Source organism: Mustela nigripes, chromosome 2, assembly GCF_022355385.1.
Source record: "Mustela nigripes isolate SB6536 chromosome 2, MUSNIG.SB6536, whole genome shotgun sequence".
Taxonomy (NCBI): Eukaryota; Metazoa; Chordata; class Mammalia; order Carnivora; family Mustelidae; genus Mustela; species Mustela nigripes.
Window position 1 is genome coordinate 212,082,453 of NC_081558.1, and position 13,585 is coordinate 212,096,037.

General features: G+C 41.1%; 1 protein-coding gene and 1 pseudogene across 2 annotated transcripts in view; both read right to left on the minus strand.

Moving 5' to 3' along the window:
- Positions 1-13,585, minus strand: part of KCNJ6 (potassium inwardly rectifying channel subfamily J member 6) — a 263,926-nt gene that overhangs the window by 112,502 nt on the left and 137,839 nt on the right. The window lies entirely within an intron of this gene.
- Positions 3,578-3,641, minus strand: LOC132012634 (U4 spliceosomal RNA; annotated as a pseudogene).

Below are 13,585 nucleotides of genomic sequence, written 5' to 3' on the forward strand. Positions count from 1 at the left end.
ATTGGCCTGGCATGTTCTGAAGAAAATATTGAAGGAATGTGTTTTTGATGGGACTCCCCCAAATGAATTTCCAGGCAGTCTGCTGGCTGGTTGTGTTTTTAAGGGGGGAATGTGTGCTTGGTCACTGAGTGATCTCAGCCTTTGAAAGAGTTTTCAGAACATGCCTTAACTGAGGCAGATCATGTAAACAAACCCAAAACCCTGCTCCAAAGTGCAGGTCTAGAGGTACCACAAATATCTCACTCCCAAACTGTACCTTCTCACAGGAAGAAGCCGTCCTGGCTATCCTGGCTTGGAGGGCTGATATAAATATTCAGGAATTTCTATGAGCTTGTTGTCAAACGTAGTCATTATTAAAGATTAAATTATGTGAGCTTACAATTAAATTAATTAAAGGCAAATGTACCAAATCAACCCTAAAAACTCATCACCTTCTTCTTTTCCATGTCTGTGTTCTTGAGGTTATTTACCTCTCTGGCATCTGCATGGTAGAAACACTGCATTTTGGCATGCCACTGCACATCTCTTCCCAAGGGTGACATCACTTTGATGGCTGGAAACTGGTCAGAGCCGGAGTATTTATTTATAACATGGAATTTGTCAAACATGATCACTCAAGATTTGATTGATTGTTTTGTTTATTGTCAAGATAAGTGATTTTGAAGTAGGGGCAGTTTTAGCCCTAGGGGACATTTGACAATGTCAGAGATACTTCAGATGGTCATGAATGGGTTTGGTGGCAGTGGGACTGGCATCTAGTGAGTGGAGGCCAGGGGTGCCATGAAACATTCCATATGCTCAGGACAAGCCCACAGCAAAGAACAATCCAATTCTCTTGTCTGAGATGTCAAGTGTGAAGTTGAGAAATCCTGGTCTGCATTTAAGGCAACAATTAGTAATGTGGATTATTCTTGAAATTATGACATGTCCTTACCTATTCCATTGTGAATACCACAAAGAAACTGAGGAAATGCTCTTTCAGTACAGAAAGCTACGCCTCAATTCAGCAAAGAAGTTTGCTCAAGACATTGATGAATGAGTGGCAGGCTGACATGCATCTTCAGCTTCTTCATTTCACTAAATGAAGATCTCAACCGATATTCATGATGGATCTATATGTGTTTGTCAGTTGCAGCCCTAGGTTGGCTGCAGAAGCAGGAGTCCAGCAAAAATTAAAAAACAGTTCTGTAAGAATCAATTGGCTATGGGGCATTTATGATAAAAATTACTATGTATGTTATTAATCATAAATTATGTCTATACCTCTTTTAGATCAGCAAGATTTCTAATAAACATTTGCATGTGTGTGTATGCGTATACCTTCTTTTTCCTGAAGAGTCTGTTGATAAACATTTACCAACACACCATTGTTTAGAAGCTACAAAGTTATCTGATGTTAAATGTAACACCCTCATTCTGTGTCCTACACAGTATGTTCAAGAGTCTTATCTCTAGAGATAGCACAGCATAGTTCTGGGAAGCTATTTTCTGAGAGGGATTGGGATAGAGATGAATGCAAATGTGTGCATGGCTGGTCTCATGGGTGGGTGGAGTGGGTTTCCTTTCTTGCAGTGTGGTTTGGCCACACTGGAAGCCAGCCTACCTCTCCTTAAATATCTGCTCCAGGGGCCTGTCTCCAGTGTTTTACACAGGACTTTTTGGAGACAGGTGGGTTGTCACTAGGCACAGGGGCAGAAGGCATGGGTGTGGGTAACGCAGTACCTGTCTGGAGTTTTGACAGGATTTTGTTCATATATTTAACCTATTAGACCCCATTGTAGTCCATGTGGAGTAAAACTAGAGGAAAAACAGGCAAGAATAGTAATCTTTGGTAGCAGAAGCGGGATGGGAAGCCCTGGGTAGGAAGGGGTGCTGTGACGAGACCCCAGGCAGTGGAAACATCCAAAGGGCACATAGCTCTGAAGAATTTGAGGAGGGCTCCCAACTAAGGGAAGGGGCATGCTTTACTTGTTTGTCAGTAGCATGAAAGGAAGTGAAGATAGAATCTAGAAAAACAGGACTCAAGTCTTTTGAGGTCAACTTCACTATTCTGAGAGTCTCCCTGCCCCTATATACCATATCTTAGTGCTGGGCATTTTGTGTACAGGATCAGAATAATTCTGAACGTCATATCTGATAGCTTTCAGAATTGTGCACACATCTTTTTGTTCAGGTGGGTAAGAAAGCGACACAGGTGGCCTCATCCTCACCCTAGAAATCCTAGGTATGTGTCCTCATTTGTTTCCAGATTGGTTTTCAAATCTAATGACAACACATATTGGGGTAGAAGTGTCAAACAGAGAGTAGGATTGTGGTATGCAAGATTTGCAAGGGACCCTTGAACCCTCTAGCTAAAATTCCACTGTTCCATGGGAGAGGCTTCCCACACTTGAGTCATGGCTGCCAACCCGCCTCTCACCACCACTTCCTGGCCAGGAGGGGAGGATGGGGAGAGGGCAGGGAAGCTAGAAACATAGACAAAAGAGATGGTAGGCTAAAAGATTTTTTTCCTCTCCCTCCCCAAATCCTGAAGTTGCCTTTAAAAATACTCTGACAAGAATTTGAATTTAAGTTTCCTGTTTCCACTGAAAGTAGTGGATCGATTAGATTTCAAAACCGGTGTTCGTATTTTATACACCAAAGCTTTGAAAATGATCTGTACTTAGAAAGAGACACAGAAGTCTGGAGGTCTGGGAAATCATATGTGAGAACTGAAAACCTTTTTAGAAATGTGGGTTTACATGCAAATTATATTTCCAAAGGACTTGGGTAAAATTTTTAAATTAAAATATTGTAGGTGGCTGTGTATGGATTTTTTATTTTCAAGCATCTGTATGAGTCACTGCAAGTTGTCTGACTTTTTTGTCTCAGCCATATGTCAGCCTCTTCATCCTTCTTGAGCTGGTTGGTTAGTAAAGTTGATTTTCTGAGGCCACACATACAGGTCACTGTGATACAGCAGTCAGGGACAGGTACTGTGTGACATATCAGTCAGGGATGTCTGCCATGTGACTTGGTAGGGACATCTCTGTGATGTGACGTGATACTCAGAGCCATCTACCCTGTGACACAGCAGTCAGGGACATCTGGGACATTCGGGGAACCCTCTGAGAGATCATGTGCTTTTATTTTGGTTTCTGAATCTGCACAATAATAATAACACTACAGGAAAATGTCTAAGCTAGTTTAGGAGTTATTATACTTGTATCTCTAAAACTTCTGGCAGTTCCTTATTCTTACCAAATTATCAAGTTAAAGAAGGAAGGAAGAAGAGAAATGAAAAACTGAGCAACCAAAATAAAGCAGTTGAATTTAAAAGATGGAAGGTGGCGTTGGAGTTACATAATACACAGAATCTTGAGCCTTCTCATTTTCTTGCTGTTTTGTAAAAGGTTAAGAACTGATCTTGATGATGTGATACAGGAACTGTATTATGGATTTGTTACACTTGATTTATTTAATATATATGTGCTTCTTGATGCAGGTATATCTCCAAGAAGCACATGGAATGACAGGCTCAGAGCAGAATGGTCCCAGTGCTTCTAGTATGAAGTTGGCTTGGAATTCACACTCAGGACTTTTAGCAATAATTGTGCCTCAGATAAACCTCATTGGCTACGATACTGCCACTGCACAAAGCTACACACTCAGGACTTTTCTCTATGCTTTGTAGTTCCCACTGCGTCTTAGTACAAGATGGATGATGTGGGGAGATGGTAAAACACAACTGTATGGAAAGGTCACTTATCTTCGCAGTTGGTGTGGAAACATGTTTTGGGGAAGCCCAGCTATTTGAAGGTAGAGGTTTACCTCAGCACAGGTAAACAGCAATCATGAAGAATCAGCCTGTGGATTACATCCCAGGAAGTGACTATGAGTGTTGCACAGATGGGAACAGATTTAACTCCATCCAGGTGAAGGGCACTGTTTGGCTCTTCATCTCCTACCTGGATCCTGGTTAGTGCACTTAAGTGTTGTGACTTCCTTTGTGGGAACTTGAGGTTCATTAGGCCCCAATGCAGTGTATGGTTGGCTTGTTCCAAAGTCAAACCAATGCTGACCAGCTTGACCAACAGGTGGGTGATAGGGTTCCAAAGGTCATGGGGCAGTATAGGGTGCAGTGTGGGCATTAGGCTGAGGCTAAGCTACACTGATGCTATGTCAGTTTGGACAGCACTGCATGTAAAAGTTGTTTACCCCAAGGGCTCAGCCATGTTACAGCTGAAAACTGAGTTGTCTACTCTTCCTGAAAATGCATGGTTGGGGCAAAAGGTGCTAATGTGTCTATGCCAGCCTGTAGACTTTCCTAGATGAGGAACTCACGACCTGACTTGGTCTTTTTTTCAAATGTCTTTTTCCAAATACAATTTTACATAGAAACTCGATGTTCATAACAGGTAAAAATCAAGCATCTCTGGAGGAGATAGTAGTAAGACCCAGAGCTCTACCGCTCCTTTTCCCCTGAGAAATTCCAGATCTCCAGAGAAAAGAGTTTGAAAATTGCTACAAGTAGGAAATTAATTGTGAAGGACTGAGTCCCAAGAACTGGAATGGGGACATCTGAGCAGATCCTTATGAAACTGGGAATATCCAACCCCTAAATTCTTCCCAGTCTTCTTTGCTAGTAGGAGAGCCCTCCTGCCACTGTCTGAGGAGGTTTGCCCTGCTTTTCCTCTATACTGTGGTTGCCTCAAGACACTGCTGAATGTCTTCAAGACATACCCTGTCATTGATCTAGTCCTAGGCAGAAATTCTGAATTTAGTATTTTATCCTGAGAGCTAGAAAGGACTCCAAAGCCTTGCTGATTTGTTCAGTTGAAACACAGACTCAAAAGTGGCCTAAACCAAAGGAAGTGAAAATGTCATACCTGCCTCAGTATAATGTAGAGGAGGGAAACCAAATGCTTGGGTAGATAGGAATGTTCAAGAGGAATTATCACATAAGATCTGTTTATTCAGTCAGGGAGGGTCCACAGGACATTCCCTTCACCATGAGAATGAGAAATCAATTGGGGTGGGGAAGCAGAACATACTGGAGGAGTTGTGTTCTCACTGTTCTCTGCAGGACAGAAATTACAGTGGTAACTGCTACTACTGAACTGAAATCCTTAAGTGCAATGAGGATAATTGGATCCCAGGGTGGCAGGGGCCAAGTATGGGTACTTAATTGCAAAATACAAGATGGTCATGGTTACTGTAATAGGCCGGGGAGTCAAAGCAGTAATCATCATATATTCTGACTCACAGAGACCTATGGCACTGTCTGATTGATCATGATGTCTCTGGAAAAAAAAAATAGATTGATCTGTATGAGTGGAAGAGTTTTAGATCAGTGAACAGAAATCTAACTGGACTTACCAAAACAGAATCATGGTCCCTGATTAATTCCCAGATTTGGGCCAGTTTATAGACCCAGAACATGTGTGTGTGTGTGTGTGTGTGTGTGTTTGTGTGTGTGTGTGTGTGTGTGTGAGAGAGAGAGAGAGAGAGAGAGAGCGAGCAGTGGAGAGGGACAGAAAGAGAGGGAGATAGAATCTTAAGCAGGTTCCATGACCAGTGTGGGGCTAGATCTCATGACCCTGAAGTCATGACCTGAGCCAAAATCAAGAGCTGGATGTTTAACTGAGTGAGCCACCCAGGGTCCCCTAGACCCAGAACCTCTTAAATGAAGGGGAGCCAGATCCCCTTAAGGAAGGATCTTAGCATATTGCCAAAGTTTGATACTGTTAATCTTTCTCCCAGTCTTCCACAGAGGGATCTAAAGTCATTTACTGAGGTTATTGAGCATTGGGGAAAGGAAATAAACAGACATTTTAGAGTTTTTTTGACACTGTGTCTGAAACAACACGGATGCCAGGAGACTCAAAACATCACCATGGTCCATCAGAGTAGTCTAGTCAGAGTAGGGGCTTATGGAGGTCAGGTGGTCAATGTCAGGTCCATCTCACAGTGGGATCAGTGGGTCCTCAAAACCAACCTGTGGTTATTTCTCCAGTTCTGGAATGCATATAAATAGATATCACCAGCATCTGGTAGAATCTCCACTTTGGTTCCTTGACCTATGGAATGAAGGCTATTATGGTAGGCAAGGTCAAATGAAAGTCACTATAATTGCCTCTACCTACAAAAATAGTAAACAACAAAAAAAAATATTGCATTTCTGAAAGGTTTGCAAAGATAAGTGCCACAATTAAGGACTTGAAAGATGCTGGGTTGTTGATTCACCACATTGCCATTTAACTTGCTTATTTGTACAAAAGACAGATGTGTCTTGGGAAATGACAGCAGATCATCACAAGCTCAATCAGATGGTTGTTCCAGTTGCAGTGGCTGGTCCAGACATGGTTTTGTTGCTTGAGCAAATTAACATATCCCTTGGTAGCTACTTGTATGCTAGTATGCAGTTACTGATTTGGAAAATGCTTTTTACTTTATAGTTGTTAACAGAGACCACCAGATACAGTTTGCTTTCAACTAGGCTAGCTGTACACCTTCACTGTCCTACCTCTGGGCTATCTCAACTCTGCAGTCTAATGTTATAACATAGTCTTCAGAGACCTTGATTATCCCTCCCTTTACAGGACATCACTCTGGTTCCTTAAATTGATGATATTGTGCTGATTGGACCTAGTGAGCAAGAAGTAGCAATGGTTCTAAACTTGTTGGTAGGACACTTGAATGCCAGCGGTTGGGAAATAAATCCCACAAGAAGTTTAGGGGATTTATACCTTGATGAAATACCTAGAGATTCAGTGGCACAGGGCCTGTTGAGATATCCGTTCTAAGGCGAAAAATGGATGATTGTATCAGGGCCCTCCAACAACAAACATTAGGGACAATGCTTAGTGGGCCTTAAGCAAATAATCCTTATTTGAGGATGCTACTGTGGCCAATTAATTGAATGACCTGAAAAGCTGCTGGTTTTGAGTGGGACCCAGAACAGGAGAAGGCTCTGCAACAGTTCCAGCCTGCCGTGCAAGCTGCTCTGCCACTTGGGCCATATGATCCAGCAGATCCTATCATGCTTGAAATGTCAGTGGCAGATAGAGATGCTGTTCGAAACTATTGGCAGTCTTCTATAGTTGAATCACAGTTGAATTCTTACCGTTTTGTAACAAGCCCTGCCATCCTCTGGGATAACTATTTTCCTTCTGAAAAAAGCCTTTTGGCTTACTACTTAGCAGAGACTGAACACTTAACTATGGGACACCAAGTTACTGTGTTAAGTCATGTACACATCATGAGTTGGTTATTGTCCAATTTATCAAACCATAAAGTTGGGCATGCACAGTAACATTCATTCTATTATTAAATGGAGTGAGAAATATGAGATGGGAATATATGAGAGTGGTATAAACTCCAATCAGTACACCTGATTATTGTCCTGGAAGGAGAAATGGCCAGAGGTATGAGGTTATACAGATTCAGGAACTGTGACAAATAGTGTGGCTGCATAGTCAGGGACTTAGAAAGAACATGATTAGAAAATTGGTGACAGGGAGATCTGGGAAGAGGTATGTGATAGATCTCTTTGAATGAGCAAAGAATGTGGAGTTGTCTGTATTCCTTGCAAATAGTCACCAAATGTGACCTCAGCAGAGGAAGATCCTAATAATCAAGTAGTTAGGATGACTGTTCTGTGGATATCAAGCAGCTTCTTTCCCCAGTTCTCCTTTCATTGCCTAAAGGACTCATGAACGAAGTGGCCATGGTGATAGAAATGGAGGTTATGCATGAGTCAGAAACTTACCAGGCCAACCAGCCTATGGCTACTGCTGTGTCCAATCTTTGAGAAGAAGATTGCAATATGGTGCCATTTCACGGGGTGATCAGTCTTCTCTCTGGTGGCAGATTGATTACATTGGACAGAAGGGGCAGGCAGCACTTTGCCTTTACAGGAATAGATATTTAGTCTGGATGTGACTTCCCTATGCGTAATGCTTCTGCCAAAGCTGGAACTCATGGATTTAGAGAATGGCTCTCCCACCATCACGGTATTCCACACAGCATTGTTTCTGATCAAGGAATTTACTTCACAGCAAATGAAAAATGGTAATGGGCCCATGCTCATGGAATTCACTAATTTTACCATTTTCCCCTATCATCCTGAAGTATCTGGCCTGACAAAGTGGTAGAATGGCCTTTCCTTAAAAATATCAAATTAAAACTACATTGAGATATCACCTTACACCAGTTAGAATGGCCAAAATTAGCAAGACAGGAAACAACATGTGTTGGAGAGGATGTGGAGAAAGGGGAACCCTCTTCCACTGTTGGTGGGAATGCAAGTTGGTGCAGCCTCTTTGGAGAACAGTATGGAGATTCCTCAAAAAATTAAAAATAGAACTTCCATATGACCCTGCCATTGCACTCCTGGGTATTTACCTGAAAGATACAGATGTTGTGAAAAGAAGGGCCATCTGTACCCCAATGTTTATAGCAGCAATGACCACGGTTGCCAAACTGTGGAAAGAACCAAGATGCCCTTCAACGGATGAATGGATAAGGAAGATGTGGTCCATATACTCTATGGAGTATTATGCCTCCATCAGAAAGGACGGATACCCAACTTTTGTAGCAACATGGACGGGACTGGAAGAGATTATGCTGAGTGAAATAAGTCAAGCAGAGAGAGTCATTATCATATGGTTTCACTTATTTGTGGAGCATAACAAAAAGCATGGAAGACATGGGGAGTTAGAGAGAAGGGGGTTGGGGTAAATTGGAAGGGGAGGTGAATCATGAGAGACTATGGACTCTGAAAAACAATCTGAGGGGTTTGAAGTGGAAGGGGGGTGGGAGGTTGGGGTACCAGGTGGTGGGTATTAGAGAGGGCACGGATTGCATGGAGCACTGGGTGTGGTGAAAAAATAATGATACTGTTATGCAGAAAATAAATAAATGAAAAAAAAATTTTAAATAAAAAAAATTTTTAGAATGACCTTCTAAAGATTCAGTTAAAACACTAGCTAGATACCTTGTCCTCTAAGATGAAGTACATGCTCTAAATCAGTATCTTTAATGTGATTACAGTCAATAAACTACAAAACCCAATACTTGCAGTACTGATAATGATCTAGACTCTTTATGAATGAAGACTTAGGTCATCCTGCTCAGTAAAGATGGTGGTCTCTTAGAAATATCAACATGATTAAATGATGGTCCCAGTTTTCATTCAAACTCTTATCTCAAAGATGCTGTGAAGGTATTTTGTAGATATGATTACAGTTCATAATCAGCTAACTTTAAGTAAAGACCATCCTAGATATTCTGGTGTGACCAACTGCAGAAATGAGGACTTGTAGTAGTCAAGGGTATTTCTTCCTAATATTTTAATGACTATATGTATGTATATACAACACAAATATTTTCCCTTTTTTTCTCCTCTTATCCTCTAACATTAAGATGTATTAATTGTAGTTAACTTTCTATCTCAGCATTTAAGGTACAGAATATCAAAAAACACTGAATATTATGCAGAACTTTGCACCCTTTTCTGGGGAAAAGGTGAGTATGTTTTTGGTTGTATGCAGGATATGTGTGTCCAATTAAGTGGAAATAAGATTGTTGTGTCTTTATTTAGAAATCAAGTATGGTTGAAGGAGACATGTATCACTGCCAAGTTGACAAGGAGTGGACAGTGGGGATCTTTGAGGTATATCAAGATGGCTAAGCTATAGTCTCCAGTTATTCACTCACATATTAATCTAGACATTGTTGTGAAGGTATTTTTTAAGATATTATCCAATTTCATAATTACTTGACTTAAAGTAAAGGATTATGTGGGACTGACTCAGTCAGTTGTAAATCCCTTTTTAAATTATTTTTTTATTATATTATGTTAGTCACCATACAATACATTTTTAGTTTTTGATGTAGAGTTCCAAGATTCATTGTTTACGTATAACACCCAGTGCTCCATGCAATACGTGCCCTCCTTAATACCCATCCCCCCACCACCCTCCCCTCTAAAACCCTCAGTTTGTCTCTCAGAGTCCACAGTCTCTCGTGTAAATCCTTAAAATCCTCTGAGGGCTGAAATTTCCCTCAGAGAAGAAGACTCTGCCTGTGCTCAAGTTCTACCTTGCTCATTCATCTGTTCCTCCCTCCCTTCCCTCCTGCCCTCTATCCCTCCTTCTTTCTTCTGTTCATTCGTTCATTCATCCATTCATTCATTTGTTCATTCGTTCCTTCCTTCCTTCTTTCCAGTGTAGCTGACACACAATGTTACGTTAATTTCAGGTTTACACATAGTGATTCCACCACTCTATACTCTATACTCTATACTCTATACTCTATGCTCAGTTCACCACAAGAGCTACCTTGCTGTTACCAAGAGCTTGCCCTACCCATTTCAGATTTGCCTCAACAATGACACAAACCAATTCTTTGTAGTGCGTTTTAATATATGTCTTCTACTCATTCTGCTTCTCTGGCAAACTTCTCTGGATACACTTGTTCTAACCTTCTCGTAGGAATGTGGATGGGTATTTGCTCATCAGTTTCAGAAGTGGGTACAGAAGCATTGCTAGATCCAAGGAGATTTTGCAGATGGTTAGTTCTTGTATATAGTAAATAATGTAATGATCACCTCGTTTATAGTGAATGTTTTTTGGTTGAGGTAGGTATAGTTGTATGTGCATCACCTTAAACTTTCCAAATTATGCTTTTCAGGGAAAAAAAGGCAGGGGTTTCTCTGGGCAGGTACGTTTATGAAATGATTTTAGAGAGCTGTGTCTGTTTCAGGATTTCTCATAGCCTTTACAATGCTTCTGGGCACGAAGGTCCCAAAGGGACATAATACGAGGTGTTTACTAATTTTACTTGAATATGCAACATTTTCCCCCTCCAGGTATTGTAACACTAGAATTTCATGAGAGATATTTTAAGAAACATTTATTCATATGTCTATCGCCCATTAATAACATTTTGAATGGGAAGAATCTTGTCATATTATATTGCCTTTTATTTGACTCATGGTAAATAAATGTCCCTACTTTGTAAGACATTTTATCATAAAAACAAAGAATCAAAAATGAAAGAGTGTTTTAAAATTATAGGTGAGAGGAGTTTATTAGTTGTATGCTAATCTCAAAAGGATGCCCAGCAGAAACACAGTGTTATGAGAGAATTTATCATTAGTTGCACATATTACTATGTTTATACCTAGTTGGTGAAGTAGAAATCTTCTGGTTTGTATTCTTAGGATTTCTTGATAGAAATGTGTCATGTGCACATGACTTGCATGTGTGTTTACATACATATTTTACAGTAGAAATTCAACCAATTTATAGGTTACAACAGATGGAAGTCACCTGTTGTTTTGCTTTTCAGGCACTTAATATTTATTTTAAAATCATCATACTCATAAACTGTACTCTATGATTTTTCCAACAGTGAAAAAAAGAGAAAGTAAAGCCATGTTGCAGAATTAAATATTCTAAATGGGTTTAATTTTAAAAGACAAAATTCTAAAGCTTGGGTAGAATATCTCATGATTATGCTGCCACCTTAGTATTTTCCAGTTTTTATCTGTTTAGCATATGTTTCTTTTGCTCTTTACTATCTTCCAGCCAAAAATTTGGGGAAGTTTATTTGGCTTTCTTATCTTTACTTTTTACATCTTTTACTTTACATTCAAAAAATTTTATTTTTTACGAAATCTGATAAAGTACATTTAAAACAGTATAAATATATAATTTACATATTTTGGTCGTATGAAGATCTCTGCCGCCATTTCCTTATGTTATACTATATATGCCATAACCCAGCATTAACTCAATAAGGATACTGTGAAATGATTGCATGTTGTTGGGGAAAAATGATGAGTTTGCTGGAAAGATCTTTTTCATCCATAATACATTAGCAAATTCATAATCAGCAAGAAAACCCATCTTTTTCTGTGCCCAACTATTGCTCTAACAAATGTTGTAGCCCCTCTAGGGCACTCTCAGGGCCTTATGGACTTCTGTATCCCTGGGATGCTGTAAGGACTGTATGCAGTCGGAGCCAAGTAACTGCCTGCGGGTGATGATCCCTGTTTGTTGTTTTTCTTCAGCTCAGGTTGGGTAGGCGGGTTGGCTTTCTGGGATGGACCGAGAGAGTTTGGGAGGTGACAGGTGGGCCATCCTGTCCAGGATGTCTGGAGCGTGCTCGTCCCAGCCAGGGCGCGTCCTGGGCAGTCGTTCCCCCAAGTCCTATTTATCTTGGTCTTCCCAATACCAGCATAGCTCCTGGTGAAGAAAACACAGCTGCTATTTTCTCCTCCCTGTGAGTCGGGGCAGAGGCAGGTGTGAAAGCACTAAGGCTGTCCAGGCCGTCCTTTATCCTACCCCCTTCACGTACCCCCTCCATGCCCAGGTGACACGGGACAGCAGCACACCCACGTGGAGGTGAGTTCTTCGGAGGGGAAGATGGACTCTCCACTTTCCTTTGGAATTGTGTTCCTGGCATGGAAACTGGCATTTAACACGTTGCTCACAGAGACTTACCTCTGGTTCTCTCCAGCCACCCTATGTGGGCACCAAACAGGCCTCCTGCCTGACACCTGCATCAGGGCTAACAGCACTGGGAACACCAGGCCCTCATCACTCTTGGGCTACTTTCTGTACTTCCAGTCTGAGACATCCCCTCCAGCTGTGCTGCCTTTCCCCCTTGGCCATGGCCCCTTTATTTCATGCCAGACTCCTTACTTTACCTTACCCTCTGGACCCCTCTGGGTCATTCTCTCATTTTCCTAAAAACTGTTTTTTACCACAACACACCCTGCTCATCAAACCAAACGTATCACGATGGTGATGACAATGTGACTTACTCATGTCTTAACCATTTTTAATCACATACCAGGTAAGAACAGGGATTCTGGAATCAGAAGACTGGGTCTGAAACCCAGCTCTGCCCCTGATAAATGTGTGACCCCAAGCAGCTTTCTTAATCCCTCTGGGTCTCAGTTTTCTCATCTGTAAAATGACAATAGAGCTTTTCCATTATAGGATTATTTAAGGTGTTAAGTAACTGTCTGTGGTGAGTGTTTCAGGAAATAAAAGTATCTCATGGTTTATCAGGGCGATGTTCTTATTCTCCTAGCAGATGAAGGTCATTGCTGTCTGCCCTTGTCCCTCCCTCCCCTCCCCCACTCCCGTTCCCCATCAGCCCAGTCCTAGCTCTGCTGTCCTTTTCCCAGAGAAAAGTTCCCTTTCCCTGCGTCCTCTGGTTGATGTAGCTCAGCGTGGACCCAGCGCTCCCATGTTCACCCTTAGGACTGATGCCTGGTCCTAATGTCTGGTAAATAAATAAATTTATTTAATAGGAAGAGTAGTTTCATATAAAGAGTAGTTTCATATAAATCTGTGGGTTGTTAGACTTTTTTACTTGCATTTTGTCTTCTCGCAGACATGGTTGGTGCTGCAGTCCCGCACTTAGAGTTAAGCTCATGGTTGGTATCTTTATTAAGAACTAAATACTAAGTATTACACTCAGCTAATTAAAGTGAAGAACTGGCATCTTTTTCCATAAGTTGAATTGCATTTTTAAGGATTACTCTCTAGTAGGGTTAATGGCCACATACCTGCTGTCTCTTTTGGGA